Below are 7,956 nucleotides of genomic sequence, written 5' to 3' on the forward strand. Positions count from 1 at the left end.
CGCTGTTGCATATTGCCAGGTCAGACCAGGAGAGGGTTTGCAGCCTCTGTAACAGACTGCACACTCAGAGCCAAGGAGGGGAAGGAGCACTGAGGAGAGGTTTTGAAGCACTAAAAAAACAGTTCCCACACTACCTGGAAGGGACATTCACCACAGGTGGTTGGCTTGATCCTGGCAGCAGACACAAGCTCCAACCTGCCATGCTGTGACAGCGCGGGTTTCACGCTGCGGGACGCCAGGGGAGGAGGTGCCCGCGCTGGAGCCTTCCCTGGGCTGTGAGTCACCCTTTGTGCCCATGAAAAGGATCTGTCTGTCAGCTGCCTGGCCCACTGTCCTGTCTTTGATAGTGACTAATGGTGGCTGCTTAGGGGAAAGCACACGAACAGGCTGAGCGTGTTATACCTCACCAAAGTGTTTTCCCAGCCGTGGCACTTTGGGGGGCAGAGGCTCCTGGATCCAGAAATGGCCTTTTTGTTACCCAGTATTTTTTTCCCCCGTTGACTTATTAACATAGAAAGCTGCTCAACACTCATTGTCCTGTGACAAGGCACTCCTCATGTGACTCCACTGGGTAATGAGATAGGTGCTGTGCTTTAAAATTCTCTCCTACATCTTCCTTTGGCTTCCTCCCCCTCCTCCATCCCTTCATGGGAAGAGCCACTGCCCACCACCTGTCCTCACTCACCTTTTCCATGGCACTCGTGATTTTACACTCATGCCAGCCTTCGGTTAACTCTTTTATGGCTCAAGAGGTTCAGCACATTGAGCCATTCCTTGCAGAAAGCATTTCCTGCCTTTGGTCACCCTCTCAGAATGGGGAAAGATGGTTAAACAGTGGCTCAGCTCCATAAATTGTGCTGACCATCTGGACAAGCACGAGTAGCATGCTATCAGATTGCTAATACTCCACTGACAGGAAGAGAAGTGGGCCATGCACAGCCTGGGATGCAGGAAGGGCAGAGCTGGGGCCAGGCTCTGCTGCCCTCAGTCTCACCAGGCTCTCACAGGCTCTGGGTGCGAATGCATGAGCTCATGGCAGTGATGGTATCTCCAGAGCCTGGTCCCAACACACCTTCCCTCCCCCTCAGCTGGAATCACGTCATGGGACATTCCTTGGCAGCATTTGGGACGTGCTCCTCCTGGCTCAGGCTCAGCTCCTGCCTCCACTCATTGCTCCTCCAAGCGTTCGCTGTCTGTGCCTCTGCCCGGCCAGCGCCCAGGCTGGGGTCTGTGGCCACTGCCAGGCTGCCTGCTCCCACACAAAGCTGGCACTGCCTGAGGGATCCCTGCCAGCCAGGGAGATGGCTCCAGTGACCTTGGGAAGGCACTGTGCTCCTGGAGTGACACATCCCTGCAGGCAGTGCTGGGAGTCCTGGGTGGTGCCACTCCACATGTCCCCGATTTCTGCAGCACTGCCCGTGGCAATGCAATGGCTTTTGCACTGCCAACCCCTTCTTGTTCAATATGTAGAAGGTATTTCCTTCCTTCCAAGCAATCTGGGCTGTGAGTTTCCCTGTTCCCATCAGCATATTTTGTGCAGGGACAGCTGTGTGCAAGCGTTCACTTACTGGGTTTTTGGGTCATCCACGTCATCTGGGAAATCTTAAATGTCTGGGGAAATAGTTATGAGGAAACGTCAGGGAAGGAACACCCAGAGAGATGGGAGGGCACAGGACAGCAAACAGTGATAGCTAAAGTGCAAAGGCAAAACCAGCTCATTGAGCTGAGCCCCCAAAAGGTTGTGTCAGGACCTGTCAAAGCCCAGAGTGTGTCTGGCTCTGCAGCTCTGGGTCAGATCCAGGTCTGCTGTAAATGCAATTTTGCTCAATATGTTTTTGCTCTGAGTGCAGACACAGACTCAGGTGATGGGTGACCCCTGCCTGCTGTGCCTCTGCTGCAGCAGACAGCCCTGCTGGGATGTACAGGGAGGAGGTTTTTGGGTGCACCTGAGCCCCTGTTTTTCTCAGCAGGATTCAGGTTTGGTGGTGGCATTTTCTTTAATCAGTAAAATTACTTCCCTTGGAACCACAGATTTTTCTATCATGGTTTCTTAGGAAAACATTATTCTGCTCATGTAATGCAAGTCTGAGGTTGCATGATGAGATGGATGTGATAGAACATGATGGTAATGAGTCACCTCATATCATGTTTTATTGTGATGTGTCAGCTGAGAAAGGCAGAGAGCTATAGGTGTTTCCACCAGCCCAATTATGAAACCACCACTGGTTCATGCAGGAATTAGTAAGTTTTTCCTAGGCTAGTTTAGCAGATAGGTTTTGGTCTGTCATTTAACAATGTGGTTAAGTTGCTAACAATGAGCTGCCTCAGAATCTATTTTCCACCCAGAAAAGTCTCTTGCTAGAAAGAGTTACATGTGCTCAGAAACTCCAATCATCAGGATGGGACTCTCTCTTGGCAGAGGGGAAAGGTTCTGAGATGGCCTTTATTTTAGGAGTACCTTCTGCTGGCACTGACTAGAAGGGGGTGATGCTGCCATCACCTGTTGCTGCAGAGAAGTGAGACTATGAAGGTACCATTTGGAAAGCCAGGAGGTTACAGAACAGGCCCATGTTCTTAGTTTAATCCAGACAGGGACAGACACCTGCACCCAGGCAGAAGTGCCCAAGGTAGGCTTTGCATTTCTGTCCCTGTGTGGTCATTCACAAGGACAAAGGACATTCCTGCAGGACATTGCAGAAGTCTGAGTATGAATCATGCCTGTGGAATGGGGATGATGGCAGTGGTGCAAACCAGTGGGTCTTGGTCCCTCTCCACCACTGGTCTGGTGAGACCTTCAGCCAGGTGCTTGGCTTCCAGCTGAAATGGCCATAAATTTGCCAAAGCTGCACAAACAAACAGCCCCTCAGCCAGGCAGTCTGGAAGTATCTGGTCATAGTGGAAATGCAATTTTTGGTAGAAGTTTAGGTAAATGTCGAGATTAATGAATGTACACTGATATGTATGCTCAGTTTTTCTTGTTGTGCTATTTGTTTTGACTACAAGTGGACTCAGTGGAGGGGCCCTGGAGTTTCCAGCCCCTCATGCAGGGGACAAATTTGGGATAAGCATGGGTTATCCCTTCCCTCCGAGAGCCCTGTGCCTTGTCCTGCCCACAGCTCTTCTGCAGTCCCCTCCCTTCAGCCCTGTGTCTTTTTGCAGCAGAAAAAGTCAATTCAGTGAAATGCTCTGGGGCTTTTGCTGTGTCAATAAACAGAGGCCAGGGCAGGACCTTTCCCTTCATTTTTGTACTGTGGTTTGAACTGCTCTTCTCTAAGTGCTGATCTCACACCATTAACCCCTTACAGCCCTGGTTTGAGGAGAAGGTTTCCTAGTGGGGTCATAAATGCTTCAGAGGAGGGATCCAGGGAAGGAAATTGAATAATGGAAATGTTAACAGGCCTTTCATTACACATCTGATACATCATTACTTAATTTCTTTGCTTTTGTCTCCTGTTTTTATAGGGTATTTTTTCCTCACAGTCAATAGCATTCATCCTACTCAGTGAATGGTCTTGATACTGTTTTTATGGCATGAAAATTACTGTTGCTTTGACTGGCTCCTATTACCAGGTGACACTTCTTGGCAGAAAACAATGAATCTTCCTATTATTTGGAAAATAAATGTGATTTATGGGAGCATCAATTGATAGTGGTCTGTGTTTTGCCATCAGTGTGCTTGCTTTCCTGAAATAAGACTTTTACCTTTGGAGCATGAAGGCTGTGTGTCTAGTGCTGCAGAGCACTTATATTTTTTTTTAACCTCAGCTTTCATTAAAAATGTTTTAAAATATGTTTTAAACAGATGTTTAAGGAAAACATCTGTTATCATTTTAAGGGCTTGGTGCCTGTGCAGGGAGCAGTTGTGTAGGTGTGGAGTTGAGCAGGCTGGCAGGGAAAGGACTGCCAGTGTTGTGGATGCTGGAAATGGTGGAAGGAGGAGGGGAAAGGGGAAAGCTGACCTGGGACCTGCTGTCACTTCCCTTCATCATGGCAGAGATGATGGTCAGCACTGAGGATTTATTACTAAAATCCCACAGTACTGATAACAAAAATGGGCCAATGTAACTGTAGGGAGGGAGGGAGAACCTCTTCCCTAAGAGCTGTGCAAGACATTACCCAGAAATGTCTGAGGAGATCAGTGAGGCTGTTTCTGTTTTTTGTTTCATTCTTGCTCCTTTTCAGCAATCTCTGCTGCCAGCTGGTTGGCCTTGGCTGTCCTGGGCCAGCTCTCCCCCAGCCAGAGCAGAAGTGGGCCCTCTCCTTGCTAATGCCAATGCTGAAAATGTCTTGTCCTTCTTGAAGGACAAACAAATAAAGGTCTCACCTATTTGGGAACACTTTTTACCTTTCATAGGGCAAATGAACTAAGAAATCACCTGCATCAGTCTGGATATTTTAAAAATTAAAAATAGCCATGGTGTGGTGGGTTGACCCTGGCTGGATGCCAGGCATGCACCAAAGCCACTCTGTCCCATCCCTCCACTGGACAGCAGAGAGAAAATACAAGGAAGGGTTCAGGAGTTGAGATAAGGACAGGGAAAGATCACACACAGATTAACAGCCAGGCAGAACAGGCTTGACTTGAGGATGTTAATTGAATTTACGCATCAGAATTAGAGCAGGATAATGAGAAGTCAAATAAATCTTAAAAACACCTGGTCTCCTCCCTCCCTTAATGCCCTCCCCCCCTGCACTCCTTCTTCCTGGGCTCTCTCTTCCCCCTGCCAGCTCTCAGGAGTTGGGGAATGGGGTTACAGTCCCTTCATCCACAAGGTTTCTGCTGCTGCTCAGGGAGAGAGGTCCTTCCCCTGCTCCATTGTGGGGTCTCTCCCAAGGGAGACACTTTTCCACAAACTGCTCCAGCTCTGGGGTCACTCTTCCATGGGGTCATTCCTTCAGGCACAGCCTGCACCAGTGTGGGTCCCCCACAAGGTCACAAGTCCTGCCAGGAGCCTGGTCCAGCAGGGGCCTTCCATGGGCTCACAGTCTTCTTTCCAGGCATGGGTCTCCCCTGGACCCCTGCACCCCCTGAATCCCCATGGGCTGCAGGGGCTGTGCTCACCATGGCCTCACCATGGCCAAATCACCATGGGCTGCAGGGGCTGTGCTCACCATGGCCTCACCAGGCCTAAATCCCCATGGGCTGTAGGGGCTGTGCTCACCATGGCCTCACCATGGCCAAATCCCCATGGGCTGCAGGGGCTGTGCTCACCATGGCCTCACCAGGCCTAAATCCCCATGGGCTGCAGGGCCCATCCTCACCATGGCCTCACCAGGCCTAAATCCCCGTGGGCTGCAGGGGCTGTGCTCACTATGGCCTCACCATGGCCAAATCCCCATGGGATGCAGGGCCCATCCTCACCATGGCCTCACCATGGCCAAATCCCCATGGGCTGCAGGGGCTGTGCTCACCATGGCCTCACCAGGCCTAAATCCCCGTGGGCTGCAGGGGCTGTGCTCACCATGCTCACCATGGCCTCACCATGGCCAAATCCCCATGGGCTGCAGGGGCTGTGCTCACCATGGCCTCACCAGGGCTAAATTCCCAAGGGCTGCAGGGGCTGCGCTCACCACGGCCTCACCAGGGCTCAATCCCTGTGGGATGCAGGGGCTGTGCTCACCATGGCCTCACCAGGGCTGCACAGGAACCTCCATTGGTGCCTGGAGCACCTCCTGCCCCTCCTTTTCCAGCCACCTTGGTGTCTGCAGAGTTGTTCTCATATATTCTCACCCCACTCTCCTTTTCCAGCGACCTTGGTGTCTGCAGAGTTGTTCTTACATATTCTCACCCCACTCTTCTCGGGGCACAATTACATCTGCCCAGTAACTCTTTTTTCTCTTCTAGAATATGCTATCCCAGAGGCATTGCTATGATTCCTAACTGGAATTCCAGCCTTGGCCAGTGGCATGTCCATCCTGGAACCATGGGGCATTGGCTCTGCTGGACCCAGGAGAAGCTTCTTACAGAAGCCCTTCCTGTAGGGTGGGAATTTTCACCTTACAGGAATCAACAAATCAGTCAACAACTTCTGTCCTACAATGCATAAGGGGAAAATTTTTTACTAGTTTTTTACCTGCAAAAAATTTTTTTTGTAAAATTACTGGTAAAAAATCTCCACATCCAAAGAGGTTTCACCTGCACATTTGTAAGGAAAGGCTCAAAACTGAACATACACCTAATACTGCTGCACAAAGGACTAATGACACAGGCACCAAATTATTTCTCTATACAGAACTGAGCTGTTCAGAAAAACATTTAAGATATTTTCATTAAGGTATTTTGACAAAGATGAATGCTTCTAGAGGAAGCAGGTACGTCAGACAGGAAGAGTTGGACCATTAATTTTAAAAAGCCAATTTTCTGTCAGGTCAAGTTGTATTTTGGATTGGTTTTTCTACTCCTTCCTGCCAGCCTGCTTGCTCTGCTTTGGGGCCAATTTCTGCTCAAGCTGAAGTGAATACCTTAAAGTTGTTTCTTTCTTCACAGAAATAAATATTCAAGCATACACATCCACATGTATATGGACCTCAAGCATCTTTTGGGATGTTTTTATCTACTTTTATTAGGCCAAGAAGATGGATACTGTCCTAGCAGCTAGGGAGCTGAAGCAAACTGGAATTGCCTTTATCAATCTTAAAGCAATGGAATTGGCAGTTTTCTGAATATCTTTGGGCAGAGCTTTTATTTTTCAGGCCTCTGAGTTTATGTTCAGGCAGTGCCAAACATTGGAGGGATCTAAGCCTGATCTTGGATTTCTCAGTGGAACTCCTTTGTTTTGTGGTCTTTGTTTATGGTTTTATGGTCAAGAGGAGAATATGATGAAAATCTGATTTGCTACATTACATGGGACCATGTAATTTCACTTAATGATGCCTGCATTTAAGTTATGATCTCATGAGTGTATTTCATAGGGAAACACCCATCCACAACTGGAATACTCATCTCTTTTAAGCATCATCCCATACAGAAGGCACTTCAGTTCACTCAGTGCCTCAAACAGCAGCTTCTACACATCTGCCTGTCTGGCTGCAGGGTCTTTGCACAGGTAGGAGCATCTCTGGCCAGGACTAAATGCAGGGGTTGTCCTGAGTTAGCTACAAGGAATGGGTTTTAGTGGGGAAAATGGCATAAATACAGCTTCCAGGGTAGCTATAATTACACAGACTTTGATAAACATAATTACACTGTTGTTAAGGGGATTTTGGTGTATTTTATTTCTTCCACTTGCAAGAGCTGGATAAGAGATAGAGAGCTGTCAAAGGGAGTGTACAGTTTTGTTTCCTTATCTGAAATTAGAGCCCCAGGACACAGCTGTATTCTTACACTTTGAAGATTAATTTAAAATAAATACCATGCTTTTTATATCAGACCCTCGCCTTCTGTCTGGGATTTCTGTCACATGGATGCATTTTCTGCAGGTGCAGCTTTTCCCACTTTGCTGCCCCTTTTTGGAGGGGATGTATTTGTGTGTGGACTTGTGTGCTCACCTGGTGCAGGACTCAGCACTGTGTGTTTAACACTGCATTTCTAGTGATAAAGACCTTTACTGGAATAATGACATGTGAGCTTATAGAGGTGTTAAACATTAATTATACCAACACAGATTCTGGAATTACTTAAGGCTTCATGCATGTAACATCAAGTGTTGTTATGTGCATCATTACCCTGAATTTCACTCTTAAGGGATATTTTATTTTGATCAGAAAATAGAGAAACCAAGTAACAGAAATACCATGTTGCAACCTCAGAATCCAGTCATAATTTGATGACATTATCAGGATGTATCCTCATAAAAGATCCCCCAAAGGTCTTCCTATTTAAATTAAACCTTGTGGAGTGCACAATGCTTTTCTGAATGGAGCTAACCATTCCTTAATTTAGTCCTGCCAGCTGCTGTGCTATTTGCACTAATATATGCTGATATTCAGTGAATTAAATCTTGATGCATCATTCCA

Source organism: Ammospiza caudacuta, chromosome 1 (genome assembly GCF_027887145.1).
Source record: "Ammospiza caudacuta isolate bAmmCau1 chromosome 1, bAmmCau1.pri, whole genome shotgun sequence".
Taxonomy (NCBI): Eukaryota; Metazoa; Chordata; class Aves; order Passeriformes; family Passerellidae; genus Ammospiza; species Ammospiza caudacuta.